The sequence below is a fragment of the Octopus bimaculoides genome, chromosome 10 (genome assembly GCF_046866305.1).
Source record: "Octopus bimaculoides isolate indiv1 chromosome 10, ASM4686630v1, whole genome shotgun sequence".
NCBI lineage: Eukaryota > Metazoa > Mollusca > Cephalopoda > Octopoda > Octopodidae > Octopus > Octopus bimaculoides.
In genome coordinates, this window is record NC_142937.1 from 57,855,286 (window position 1) to 57,871,388 (window position 16,103).

The following is a 16,103-nucleotide window of genomic DNA, read 5'->3' on the forward strand; positions in this document are numbered from 1 at the left end:
TTACTTTCAAATTTCGACACTACTGTTATCTAATTAATGCGGTCGGCTGACTAAGTCGTTAAAGCACCGGATAAAATGCGCTCTGAGTTAAATTTACGTTGAGTTAAACTCTATCTTTCATCTTTTCAGAATCTATAAATATGGTACCAGTTACCAGCTCGGCCTTAGTGTAGCCCTCCCCTTTCTCCAACTGTCACATCCTGGGTATTCTTTTCTTTTCTACTCTAGGCACAAGGCTTTATTTTTTTTTTGGTTGGGGGGGGGGGGGCAGTCGATTAGATCGACCCAGTACCCAACTGGTACTTAATTTATCGACCCCGAAAGGATGAAAGGCAGAGTCAACCTCGGCGGAATTTGAACTCAGAACGTAAAGACAGACGAAATACCGCTAAGCATTTCGCCCGGCGTGCAAACGTTTCTTATTTCTTTATTGCCCACAAGGGGCTAACCAAAGAGGGGACAAACACGGACAGACAAAGGGATTAAGTCGATTACATCGACCCCAGTGCGTAACTGGTACTTAATTTATCGACCCCGAAAGGATGAAAGGCAAAGTCGACTTCGGCGGAATTTGAACTCAGAACATAAAGACAGACGAAATACCGCTAAGCATTTCGCCCGGCGTGCAAACGTTTCTTATTTCTTTATTGCCCGCAAGGAGCTAACCAAAGAGGGGACAAACACGGACAGACAAAGGGATTAAGTCGATTACATCGACCCCAGTGCGTAACTGGTACTTAATTTATCGACCCCGAAAGGATGAAAGGCAAAGTCGACTTCGGCGGAATTTGAACTCAGAACGTAAAGACAGACGAAATACCGCTAAACATTTCGCCCGGCGTGCTAACGTTTCTGCCAACTCACCGCCTTCCATAGCCTATATAATCTTTTCTACTCTAGGCACAAGACCCGAAATTTTCTGCTAGCTCACCGCCTACATCCTGGGTATTCTGCTGGGTTAAAAGGTTGAATCTCGAAAGAATGTTTGAACCGGCTCGTGACTACAAGGGTAGCTAAAACTACTAATGTAAGGTTTGGAACATACTGATACCAACTCATCCCTGATAGTGAGTGATGGCCGTAACAGTTTAGTTTTTCTCATTAGATCAGTATTTCCTAAACTTCTTTTAGTCCAGTACTCGCCTCAGATCTTGTGTAATGAAATTCAAAAGCTGGAAATTCCCAACGATACCTGGAAAAAAGCACTGCTTTAGGTAAAGAATGTATGTTATTGTATTTTACAATTTACTATTAGCATCTAATATGTTACATCCAATGCGTCAACTCCTTCTACGACCCCAATCATTGGTGGTAGCGATAGTAGTTTCGGCAGTAGCAGCAGTAGAAGTAGTAGTGGCGATGGTGGTGGTGGTAGTAGTAGTAGTAGTGATGCTATTGTATTTCATGTTATTACAGGTACGTGCCAGTGCTGTGAACCTTTATGAACGTTCCATAGATTTTGCATATGGAAGTAGAGTAGTTTAGCAATGCCAGGTAACGAAACACCCTTCTATTGTATAATATTTTTGTCGCATCGAGGTGGGAGCTGTACCTCACTGTAGTCCCTATTTTATCCAGAAAGAAAGAAAGAAAGAAAGAAAGAAAGAAAGAAAGAAAGAAAGAAAGTAAATGTTATGATTGATTTTGTATTGTTGCAGTTCGAAGCTGATGCTAGCGGGGTCATGATCAAATAGTTCTATCGCCTCTGCTGGCGCTGTTGCTATTATTGCATCTTCGTCAAATCATGTTTATTTCCTATTTCAATAATTACTCCTGAGAAGAACCAGTCTTCATACGCCCATACATATGTAGTGACACACAACACATGTTTAAATTCTTATTGAAATTAGTTGTACACGCGCACACACACACACACACACACACACACACACACACAAATCCATCAATTCTACGCAACAACTAATAATTGAGCCTTTAAGTAGCCATCGAATGGAAATTAAAGTGGGCAAATTTTGCAAACCATTGAACGCTTCTTTTATCTTTAAGAGCAAACTAGCTTTAAATTATTCAACTTCAGAACAACGTTGCCAATCGTTCCAATATGTTTTTTTCCCCTCTGTTACAATGACTTAAAGCGTTCCTTGAACCTGTCTGGCTACAACTCTTACTGGTAGCTGGCACGTGACTCTCTTGCTGGAAGAAGTAGTAGCAGCTAATGCAAGACTCATCCCCTAATTAAGTAATTTGCATATTACATAATATAGTAGAGTAATTGAGATGACAGGTGTATTGAAATCTCAATATTGTCTGCTTTGTTACGTCACCTTTCTGCGTTCAGCTACCGATGCCAACTTAGCTTTTCCTTCCTCCAGGATAATCAAATTAAGACATGTATATAAATCAAGTATTATCAAGCGATACAAAAGCAGGCCCAGAGACACCTCAGAGATGCTATTAACAGAAATGTGGCACATGTGAATCAAGAAACCTTGTCTTCAGTGAAGCGATCGCATTAACAATGCTATCTAATATAAAGAAGTTCCCTACTTCTTAGAAACTGGAGGTAGCGTGGCCCATAGGTAAGACATTGGATCGTCCCGTTCTTAGTGTCATTATTTCAAATCAACTGCTATTGCACAGTTGTTGTTTAGTAATTCGTAAGCCCCGAGTGAGCAGATCTATTACACAAAACATTTTGTAGTGCATCTAGGACGATATTATACACTATATCCCTCCATTTTTCACGTTAGTAAAAAGTGACGAGAAAAATATGGATGTGATTTGTAGTGGGATGAACAGCCACGAAGAAATTCTCTCGTTAGCCCATTTGGATAGTATTTTATTTGCAGCATCACTTCTTTTTAAAATAACATTATTTCTACTCTATTTCTACTCTAGCTTAGCATCCATCAAAATTGATAGGTTTTATTTCTGTCTCCTTTCAGCAATTCTTAATCTTTCTTTTCAAGCTTTGAAACACCAGTTGCTTCTTTTGTTTCATCTGTCTTTCTGCAGTTTATTTTCGCTCTTTTAACTTGGAGTGATGCGTCTCTTTCTTTTTCTTCGTTTTTGATTTCTTGTTATTTTGTAGCACTGCTCTCTGATTGCTATTCAATACTACCTCTCCTGTCGTATCCTTTGTCTTTTTTCTCTGCAGTTCCAAGGTAAGAAGTTTCCCTATGACTGACAAATTCTTCGCTCATTTATTGCATGTTTCAAGAATTACCTCTTCACTTTATTTCTACGCTCTCACTCTGTAACTCTCCTTCATTATATGTAGTATCTCACTCACGAGCTTTATTAATTCTTCTATTCTTCACATAGTTCAATTTCTATCTTTTCTCTCTATTCAAGTCTGCCTCCGACGCTTTCTTTGTTACCAAAGACCTTCCTGTCCATACATATTTTGATATCATACAAGAATTTCTTTTTTTTCTTTTTCCGATTGATCTCACTTTCTATACATTTATTTTATCACGTTACTTTTCTAATTCCAGTAACTAGTGTTGAGACTTGTCTTTCTTCCATCACTCTTTCTGTTATTTTTATTATCTATGTTACTTACACCATCTTTTGTATATTGCACTACCCTGTTTTTTTCATTTCTCCTAATGCTTCACTGTTAAGCGTACACGTGTCTCCGGAATGATCAGTTGTTTACACTCTAACTCGGGAGCAGGTAATTTATTTGATTTCAGTTGATTAAACAACAAATTGCTCATCATCAAGCTACTGAGATCCACCAACATATATATGTGAGGGAGAGGTGTGTTGGACGTGTGTGCGTCTGCGTGTGCGCGAGTGTGTGTATGCGTGTATGAATGTGCGTGTGCTTGAGAATATGTTCTACTTTCATTTATTACAAAACTAACTGGGAGAAATATTTTTTTCACTACAGAAACTGAAAATTAGTGTCAGCATTATCTTTTAGATTCCGGCAGAATCATTAGCGCGACAGGCCAAATTGCTTAGCAGCATTTCTTCCGGCTTTTTACGTTCTGAATTCAAATTCCTCAGAGGTCGACTTTGACTTTCATCATATTGGGGTCGATCAAATAAGTGTCGGTTGAGTAATCGACTAGCCAATTTCCTAAAAATTTCATGCTTAAAGTCGAAAGAAATAATATTTCTCAGATTTCTGGATTCCAGATTAAAAGAAATCATATCTTTAGCTCATTTATATTCCAAAATCACCTGGCAAAGGTAAACGTAACACAGCATCTCATTTCACCATCTCTTTGAAACTAATTGGGCTGCTCTACGTGGTCGTTCGACCTGCTAGAAATAACAGCAAGGACTCGTTTAACAAAAATCATGACCACATTAGCTTATGTAGTTAAAAAAATACACTACAGTTCTATATTTAATAAATGAGGAATTATGTACATTATTTACATTCGACGGATATTTGTCCTCATCTTGTTTGTTGTTAACACAACGTTTCGATTGATATACCCTCCAGCCTTCTTCAGGTGTCTTGGGGAAATTTCGAACCTGGGTTCTCATTCCTAAGGTATTTTTCGATGTTATTATTATTATTATTATCATTATTCTTGTTAGTGTTCAGGTCACTCCTTGGAATCGAACTCGGAAAATTTGGGGTTAGTAGCCCGTGCTCTAACTCCAAGATTCTGAGTTCGATTCCAAGCAGTGACCTGAACAACAACAACAACAACAACAACAACAACAACAACAACAACAGCAACAACAACAATAGCAGCAACAGCAGCAGCAGCAAAAAAGAAAGAAAAAAAAATAATAGTAACATCGAAAAATACCTTAGGAATGAGAACCCAGTTTCGAAATTTCCCCAAGACACCTGAAGAAGGCTGGAGGTTATATCAGCCGAAACGTTGTGTTAACAACAAACATTATTTACTTTTACTCTGCTATATTCAATGCTCAAATACTGATGGGGCTGGTAAACTATATTTAAGTATAGTGCCATCGATTTTCCATATCAAATTCCGTCTATGCCTCAGTCGACGTCAACCTTGGTCTCCTTCCATCCGAGGTCACTAAAATAAAGTATTAGAGAAATAATGGAGCTGATTAATTGACTACTCCTGGGCCGCGAATTTGAACCGTAATGCCTATGCTAGAAATCAGAATTAAACTATAATTCAAAAGTCAGGGACATGTTTTATTTTCACGTATTTACTGTGAATTTGGTTTCTACAACGTAAATTAACAATTTAGTCAGTTCCCTTTTTCGATTTTATGTGATTCTACTATAAAGTAAGAGAACGGGTAAGAGTTTGGCGACTTACAGAGAAGGCAGAATAGTATAAACAACTAAGAAATGCTGTTTGACATCTTCCGGTTCAGTTCTTAGCTTGTGAACAAATGTATATTAAATTCCAATCACACTCACATACACATAAAATCTAGAATAATACAATGAAAGTGTGTGTGTGCGTGTGTGAGTATACACACATACATACAAACATATATACATACACACACACACACACACACACACACACACACACACACACACACACACACACACACACACACACATATATATATATATATATATATATATACATATGTACACGCACACAATAATTCTAGATTTTATGAACCTTGTTCGATAGACAAAAGCTTATACCTACTTGTTTATTGTAGTTTTTGTTTGAATATCAAGTCAGTAAATAAAACAATACTTGAAGCCAGAGAAAATAACTTAGAATAAGTTACTTTTTATTATATTATTATATTTCACGCAGTATAATGGCAATCAGCATATGCCATGCGATAGAAATTGCTGTGTTAGTAAAATAAATTATGTATTAGCTATAAACAATGCTAATTGCGGCCATAAACAATTTACTTAAACATAAGTATTCTAATGTAATCATACCTAATTTTTTGTAAATATAAATCTTGTTCCTCATAGCTTTCAACGCAAAAGCACCAAAATCCAACCATAACCACTCAGTAAATTATAGAACAGGTAGTCTTGCTGAAACTACCCTTCAATAAACTTAGGAATTTTAAGTGGGATGTCTTTCATTATTGCAATCATTTAAAATGTTACTGTTTGATTTTTGATTGATCTGGGAAACAATTTCATACCTAAAGCCAATAAAAAAAGAAAAAAAAAAAAAAGAAAAGACCCTCACGAATATGTTTTCCAACTTATCATTTTTCTCTTTCCTCGTTCTCGACACTTTTTTTTTCTTGTTTTTCTGTTTTCCACTGTCTGGCCTATTGCAGTCGTTAGTCTATGCCGTATATTAAAACTAAGTTTATAATATACATTATGAATCTCCGTTTTTCTCTCCTTATCTCATTACATTGGCATTTTTATTTTTGTCAGCAATCTGATAACACATTATCACATTTTTATTATTGATTCTGAACCATTTTGGTAGAACCTTGTAATTTCTCACTGATTAGAGTCTTTGTAGTATTTTTATAACATTTATCAGAGACAATAATCTCGGTTTATCAAGAAAAAGTAAACTCGTTTCCAACAGGGTTGTTCCATATATATATATATATATATATATATATATATATATATATATATACATACATACATACATACATACATACATACACACATACATGCATACATACATATATTTATACATACGTATGAATGTATGTATGTATGTACGTATATGAAATAACTACATGACCCGAAATTACTGATGGAAAAATAGAAGCCTCAGCGTTTTATTCATTAAATATCTCTATATAGGAATTATCATATTTACAAATATATCGATCTGTAAAATATTCTTCTGCATTTTTACGGTTAAAGCCAAAATAATCTGTAAGGGTGTGAAGGCGCGTGGTTTAATGGTTAGGTCTTAAGGTCGGCTTACGGTCTTCAGCAGATCGTGATTTCGACTCCCGGTGGTGTGTTGTGTCCTCGAGCAAGACATTTTATTTCATGTTACTCCAGTCCACTCTGCTGGCAAAAAAATTAGTAGTACCTGTATTTCAAAGGGTCAGCCGTGTCACATTCTCTGTCACGCTGAATCTCCCTGAGAACTACGTGAAGGATAAGCGTGTCTGTGTAGTGCCCAACCACTTGCACGTTAATTTCACGAGCAGGCTGTTCCGTTGATCGGATCAACTGGAGCCCTTGTTGTAACCGACCGAGTGCCAACTTGTAAAGGTCTGATTTCAATAAATTTTCATCAGTCTTGTCAATTGCACTATAATCACGAATAATCGTATGCAAAATATAAGCTATTCGCTGAAACCATTTCCCTTTATTATTGATATTGGTTTCAAGCTATACTCACATTAATGAAGGTGGCGAGCTGACAGAATCGTTATCGCGCCGGACGAAATGCTCAGCAGCATTTCGTCCGTCTTTACGTTTTTAGTTCAAATTCCGTCGAAGTCAACTTACCTTTCATCATTTCGGGGTCGATAAAATAAGAACAAGTTGAGTAATGGGGTCGATGTAATCGATTGGTCCCCTCCCCCAAAATTTCAGGTTCTGTGCCTATAGTAGAAAGGATTATTATATTTATTTTGGTTTCACTCAGGTTCGGTCTCATTCCTGGTAGGATTTATGTGGGTAACGGGTTACAACCTGTAACTTTCGGTATCCACAAGTTTTCAGCATTCTTTCAAGTGCTTAGAACCCTCCTGGTAACCCTTGCTGTCCCTAAGAGACAAACATTCTGAAGGAGCTTTACCGGGAAATCTATTCCAATCTCCTTCAACCATCTGTCTATATCTTTGCTCACTGTTCTCAACACACCAATTATTATAGGCACGACCTTCACTGTTTTCATGCACCAAATTCCTCCTATTTCAAATGTTAAAGGATTGTATTTGTTTTGTTTTTCTTCCTCTTTCTTTACGATCATAGCGTCAGACGGGCATGATGGGTCTCTAAGTAAGCAACTTCACTTTTCCTTATCTATAATTCTTATGTCTGGTCTCTTATTTTCTAAATTCTTACATTTCTCCGACTTCAGTACTCTTTTGTCACGATGATTGTACCATACGATTCCAGCTTCAAATCTCCATTTCTGACACAGTTTCCATTGTAAAACTTTTACAACCTGGTCGTGCATCCATTTCTTATATTGTTCCTGTGTCAACTTGGGGCATTCTTTCACAATGAGTGCCACTGTCTCGTTCCAAATTTCACAGGCTCTACATTTTTCTGACACATTCTTTCTACATATATTTTTTCTCATGTTGTTAGTTTTTATTGCTTGATCTTAGACTGCTACAATTAGGCTCTCTGTTTCTTTTTTAATTGCTCTTTTTTTAACCAAGCCCAGGATTTTGTCCCAGATACGTCTTCAATGGCTTTCCAAAATTGGCCATGCAGAGGTTTCTCTTCGATCTGTCTGACGTACTCTCTTTGTATTTCATTCTTGTCCTTTTCTCCTATTAAGCGCTTCATCACCTGTTCCTTATTCACTGTCTTTAGTAGTTTTTCTGCACTGGTCTGTAAATACTCTATTAGTTGTTTTCTTTCTATCTGTACATATTCTTCTACTGCTATTAAGCCTCTTCTACCAAAGTCTCTCCTCAAGTACCGCCGGTTGATATCAGCTTTCGGATGGTGGACTCTATACATTGTCAACAACTTTCTAGTTTTTCTGTCAAGTTTCTTCATATTGTTTTTGGTACAGTCTATAATTTTAGTTCGATATCTGATTAAGAATATTGCTCTGAAATTTATTGCTTGAATAAGACTTTTGGAATTCAGCTTTGACTGCAATAATTTTCTTACTCTCCTTGTGTACTCCCTACTGGTAATTTGTTTCATTTCTTCATTTTTATTTCGTCAGCTTCCAGTATTCTCAAGTACTTATAACACTGTCCTTTCTCAACCGCTCTCACTGTTTGCCCATTTGGTATTTCAATTCGCTGGCTTCTTTCAAATTTTCCTCGTTTCATTTTCAATATAGCGCCACTTTTATATCTCAAATTCCATACATATGTCATTTGAGAAAATGCAGATAGTATGTACAAAATTTTCAAGCTGTTTCTCATTTTTCGCATAAACCTTTATATCATCCATGAAAAGGAAATGATCTATCTGACTATTTCCTTTTCCCAAATCATAGGCAATTTTAAAGTTTCGCAGTATCACAGTGAGCGTTGTCATGGCCAATACGAATAGTAATGGAGATAAGCTATCTCCTTGGAATATTCCACGTCTGATGTTCACTTTTCCGAGTTTTTGCTTTCCTACGATCCGATCAATTCAGTATTCCAGTGTTTTACACTTTCATTAAGCATTTTCTCCATGCTTTTTTCTATTCCAAACATGCTTATTCTTTTACTTATCCAACTGTGTGGTACCATATCATATGCTTTTTTGTAATCTTGCCATGCTACATTCAGTCCCGTTAATCTGCGTCTACAATTTCTAATTATCATTTCATCAACTAATGAAGCTAAGTTCCCTTTCAAGGGATCCTTGAGGCATAACAGCGTTCGTCCTCTTGTCATCCAGGCAAGAATGTGACCTTGCTGTAGGCAGTCATCCAGTTGTGCAGCATTCCTTTCATACAGCTGTGTAAAGTTCTTCAGCCAATGGCCTCCTACTCCATCCGGGCCTAGTTCTTTCCAATTTGCTTTTTTTTAACTTCTGTCTCGCTGTATATTAATTAATTTTGACGTCCTTTTATCTTGGTACAGTTGTAAGTTGTCTTCCCATCTTTGTTAGCCACTCCACGCTTTCTTTATGTCTCACTAGCCTGTTCTACAGCCTTCCCCAAAATTCTTTACTTTCTTCCGCATCTGGAATCAGTTCCTGGTCTTGGTCTCCCTCTATTTCTTCATAAAAACGCCTTCTTTTTGACTGGAACAGTCTATTCTGAGTCTATTCTGCTCGAAATCTTTGCAACTAGCATTATATCTCTTCAGTTTGGCTTTTAATGCGGTCACCTTTTGTGTCAGTTCTTCATGTACTGTTTGTTTGTTTTCCCCTCTCTTCTAATTTTTTTTTATCAAATCTGGAAGAATTAAAGACAGTATTAATTTTGGTGAGATTTTATCTATTGCCTAGTCAGCCGGCATGGCTGTCTGGATAAGAAAGTCGCTTCGCAACCACGTCTTTTTGGGTTCGATCTTCTGTGTGGCATCTTGAGCATGTGTCATCTTTAACCTCGTTTTGACCAAGGCCTTGTGAGCGAAACTGTGTAGAAGCCCGTAGTATGTGCGTGTATTTATATATATATATATATATATATATATATACATCTCAGTTTGTGTGTGTGTGTGCAAGTTTAAGTGTCTACCTTGATACCTGTCTTAAAATTAACGTCGCTTGAAAATCGGTGCCGTGTGTTTTTGATCTGCAATATAGTGGTTCCAGAAAGCGTTCGATAAAATAAGCGCCAGATATTTAGAAACAGATGTACCGATTCCGACGTGATCAACTGATTAAAACTTGTAAAATATCCAAAGAAAGAAAGAAAGCAGAACCAATGGCCTGTTGGAAAGGCAGATATTATCCTTAAACCTGATACATAACATAGTTTCCGGCACAGAAGTTCACATAATATATACTGTAAACATTTAAACCTTGTCATTATCTTTCCAAATCATTCAGCATTTTACATGGAATTTTTAGTCTTCCAAAGTCGATTTGGTGTATAAATTTACCTACCTCTTTTGGTTGTAAAACTTTTGATGCGAAAAAGTAGACTCGTATGCTGGAATATATATCGTGTATCCAACTTAACACCCGCAAGAACCAGATAATAAACTAACAGATAAAATATACTCTCTAAAACAGTCAGAACGTAAACATTTATAACTAAATACAGCAGACCATTTTGTCGGTCATTGTACCGATCCTGCCAATCCCTTGCTTTCTGAGTTTCTAATATTAAATATAACAAAGTCTGCAGTTCCTTCATTCATAATAATTCTACGTGATTATATATTGGGGCATAGAAAGAAACATAAAATTAACGAGAATTCAAATCTTTGTAATTCTTCAACATATTCCGGTCATTAACGATGTATTTTTGAATTGCTGGAGTTAATGAAAAATGCTTAGTACAATATGAGTAATATGGAACAGAAGAATAAGCAACGGGGAAGAAACGAAAAGTGACAGAGCAATTTGAATTCTTCAGATTTCATCTGACATTTGATTTGCAGAAGTTTATGAAGCGACATTCACATTTTTTTCTTCTCTTCTTCAAAGTGTATCCACAGAATTTGATGAATACAGTTTTAATTATTCAAGCATATCATTCGTATGAAATATGAGACTGAGCTACAAAGACAACAAAAATTACTTCTATATCTTGCTTGAGATTATATGTGTGTGTGTCTGTATGTGCGTGTACGTATTTATGTGTCCATATATATATATGAATACATTCATACATACATATGTGGGATATGTGTAAGGATAACTTGAGTGAGAATAAGGTAGACGTGTATGGTCGAGTCTACTGCACGTCTGGTACTTATTTTATTGATTCCGAAAGAGGCTGAAAGGTAAAACCATCCTTCGAAAATCTTCAACTTGAAATGGCTAGTATAGAAATAAAATTCTGCCATCCATTCCAGGCACAAAGACGCATAGTTGCACATGCATGTACACACGCACGCAGACATATAAATATGTAAATTAGTAGTTAAGATTTTAAATGTAATGTATATTGGAAGCATCAATGGATTGTTTTCCTAACATTTGAGAATGAGACTCTCTCTCTCTCTCTCTCTCTCTCTCTCTCTATATATATATATATATATATATATATATATATATATATATATATATATGTGTGTGTGTGTGTGTGTGTGTGTGTGTGTGTGTAATAATAAATGAAAATATGCATCGTAAATAAACAACGATATGTAAAAAACGTATACGCATAGTGAGTGTATAACCGGACGGGAGACAGAAGGTCCCTTCTTGTACACTGAGTATACGTATGCCCTTTTTACCTGTCATTGTTTATTTGCAATGCATTTTTTTCATTTATTAAGTAACGGAATGCACGGACCCCGACATTATATATATACTACAGCTTATACTAAATTGGGTTAAAAACTCGTTGGATGAAAAAGTGATACAAAGTTTCGTGTCTGCATGACTTGAGCACCGCATTTTTTGTAACCCAGGCAAACATGCTACCCGATTGCCCCAAAACAATTCTCCAGCTTTCATTATATATATTAATCGAAATGTACAGTAGTATGTATCCATTACGGACGATCTTACCGATCGGTTTCGCACTAGGGATTCAACTGAGTGCTAGGTAATAGTCCGATTATGTAACTCTGCGCTCTTCAGCGATGGAAGTTATTATTGAAATATGGAAGTTACTGGCTGCAATATTTACAATCTTGCTAAACGAAAATATACTGTAGAATATATATTACTTACCTATGGAAAAATTTATCCCCTGAAAGAAAAAATATATCTGATCTTCTAAATCTATCGGGGATTTAAAAAGGTAAAAATATTAACTACGCACTTAATTGACTCCTCTACACGCTCGAGTGTATCGTATCAAGCGCTATGCCTTATACTATACTAAAAAGAAACTTCGTGATTTAAACACTAAGACAAGTTTCGCTGTTTACCTTGCTAATGACACTAACAGAAATTAACACAACGAATGGATGAGAACTGACCTTCATCATAAACCTGGAATCTTTAAAAGAAAAAGTAATTAATTCCACTCAAACGTTATCACACTCTTCATGCTAACGTAATCGATTGAAGTGCTGGATTTCGTTGGACGACATCGCTGTCTTTACGTTCCTTAAGTTTTCTCTTTTTTCAGTTTGCGCCTATTTATAACAATACTCATTCCAAAGTTTATTTTATATTGGCCCCTATGTTGGTATAATAGTAAATTTGATAATTTTAAAAGATATTCTTGTAGTTCATCATACAAAGTATTCCTATTATTTGAACTATTTAAGGTAGAGAGATGGCAGAATCATTAACACGCCGGGTAAAATGCTTAGCGGCATTTCGTCCGTCTTAACTGAGTTCTAATTCCACCGAGGTCGATATTGCCTTTCATCATTTAGGGGTCGGTAAAATAAGTATCAGTTGAGCACTAGGGTTGATGTAATCTACTTACCTTCTTACCCCAAATTTCTGGCTTTGTGTAAACATTTGAAGCTGTTATTTGTGCTATTTAAGGCGGTGAGCTGGTTACCACGTCAGAGCAAAATGTTACCACGTTACCACGTTACCACGTTACTCGTTATGTTACTCGTTACCACGTCAGAGCAAACTGTGTCGCGTCATTTTATCCATCTTTACGTTCTGAGTTCAAATTCCGCTGAGGTCGACTTTGCAGTCATCCTTTCGGGAAGGATAAAATAATACCAGTTGAGCATTGGGGAAGAATAAATCGACTTACAAACTGCCTCGAAAATTGCAGGCCTTGTGCCAGAATTTGAAACCAATATATTCTTTACTTTTCTTACCTTTTACTTGTTTCATTCATCAGACTGCGGTCATGCTGGGGCACCGCCTTGAAGAATTTTTAGTCAAACGAATTGGTTTCAGAACTGATTTTTAAAGCTTCATACTTATTCTATCGATCAAACCGCTAAGTTACGGGTACATAAACACGCCAAAACCTATTGTCAAGCGGTGGCGAAGGACAAAGACACACATACACATACACGCACACGCATGCACACACACACATACACACACATACACACACACACATATACAATAGGCCAGATTCTGGTTCTCTCTATCAAATCCACTCACAAAAGATTGGTCCGTCCGAGACTTGAGTAGAAGACACTTGCCCAAAGTGCCATGCAGTAGGATTAAACCCAGATCCAAGTGACTGGAAAGCGAGCTTCGTACCGCCCTGTCACTCCTGTGCCTTTGTTCACTTTTTTTACATACTTCTTATACTCCCCGCCCCTTTTAACTTTCTTACTTTCATTTTTTACCACCTATTCCTGTTATTCTTCATTCTCCTGTTCGTCTTCAATAATCACCTTATAATCCCTAGGTCAAGAATCTTTATTTAGCTTAACTAATTCTCTCAGTTTTCTTGTTTGTTTTTGCGCATCTTTACTAGGCCATTCCAGGAGCTTTTGCGAACTACTTCCTTTCTCTTCATATTTTTCTGTCTACGTATTCTTTCCTACTAGGTTATTTCTATATTTCAACTTTCTCTCTCCTTATCTTTCTATGTACGAGGTGTTATCAAAAAGTTCCCGGATTAGTTGTGTAGTATAAATGCATAAAACTTTTGGATCTAGTCAATTTGACGTGCAGATTTTTTAACTAAACAGTTTGAAACTTCGGATACCGGTAGAATATATCATGCAAAACAGGGTTTACTCTTAACGTTTTTGACAAAATTTTGCAAGGCAGAAGATTTATCGTTAAACTTTTAAAATGTAAGTTTATTGTTGCCTACGGCCAGCTATACGTTGATTGTTCAAGGGTAGGGAATGTAACCAGCTATTTGTACTGATTCCGAAGAGGAAGACAAAAAAAAAATGTTGTTTATCATGCACCTTTGCAATAAGTTCCAAGTCGACAAATTATATCATTGTTTTGATGAAAATTGTTCATTGCTTCAAAAATATTGTTGAAGTTTGATACAATTTAATATGTACTCAATGCGTGAAGTGTCATTGTTGGGCTCAATAAAAAGCCTTCTGCGGCAGCTAGCTTAAAAGCCACCCGATATATCATTTACTTGTTTCAGTCATTAGACTGCAGCCTTGCCGAGGCATCGCCTTGAAGAGGTTTTAGTTGAATATATTAACCCCAGTACTTGTTTTTCTTTTTAAAGCCTGGTACTTCCACTATTGGTCTTTCTTGCCGAACTGCTAAGCTATGGGGACGTAAACACAACAGCGCCGGTTATCAAGCGGTGGTGAAGGAACAAACACACACATAGATACACATACATATATATGATGGGCTTCTTTCAGTTTCCGTCTAGCAAATCCACTCACAAGGATATAGCCCGGGGCTATAGTAGAAGACACTTGCTCAAGGTTCCACAATGTGGGATTGAACCCGGAACCATGTGATTGGGAAGGAAGCTTCTTACCACATAGCCATGCTTATATATATATATATATATATATATATATATATATATATATATATATATATATATATATATATATATATATATATATATATATATATATATATATATATATATATATATATATATATATATATATATATATATATATATATATATATATATATATATATATATATATATATATATATATATATATATATATATATATATATATATATATATATATATATATATATATATATATATATATATATATATATATATATATATATATATATATATATATATATATATATATATATATATATATATATATATATATATATATATATATATATATATATATATATATATATATATATATATATATATATATATATATATATATATATATATATATATATATATATATATGTATGTATGAGGTTATATCTATTTAGGTAATGCATGGCTCCTTTTTCTAAAGCCTGCAGAGAAAAACACTCATTAATGGAAAACCGATAGTAGACGGTGAAATAGAAAATACATATGTTGTTTGACACTATTATTTCCTGTAAATGTGATATTCCCATCGGCGTGTTGATTGAATCGTACTAAATGAATGAAAATATAATTCTCATATTGGGCCATATAGAGAGGTCCATATGGGTATGTTTAGTTTCACGAGGGAACCATTCAGATAATTGCAGCCTTCTTGATATCCAACTAAGTGTAAATGTTTTACTTGTATCATCTGTGTTAGGGCGGCTTAGGCAATCAACAATATAGTGGAAATGAATATAAACCTTTAACAGGAAAAGTGGGTTATATTCTCATCTGGATTTAGTGGAGTTAATTGTTGTCATTCTCGTTTAGTCCCAGGTCAATTCTGATCAAGCAGATATATGAACAAAAGTGTTCCAAACCTGACCGTCTTGTTTTTTTTCTTCTTTTCAGCCGTTATATATTCAGGACTACATTATATAATTTAGGATGTGACTTGAGGGAAATATGGAGGTTCAGCGATCGCGTAAAGGTTCCCTCATTTGGTTTCGGTCGAATTAATATATGTTTGTTTTGTAGTTTGTAGACGCAACTATTTCACTATAAATTCTCTTCTCAGGTGACTCAACCCTATATCAG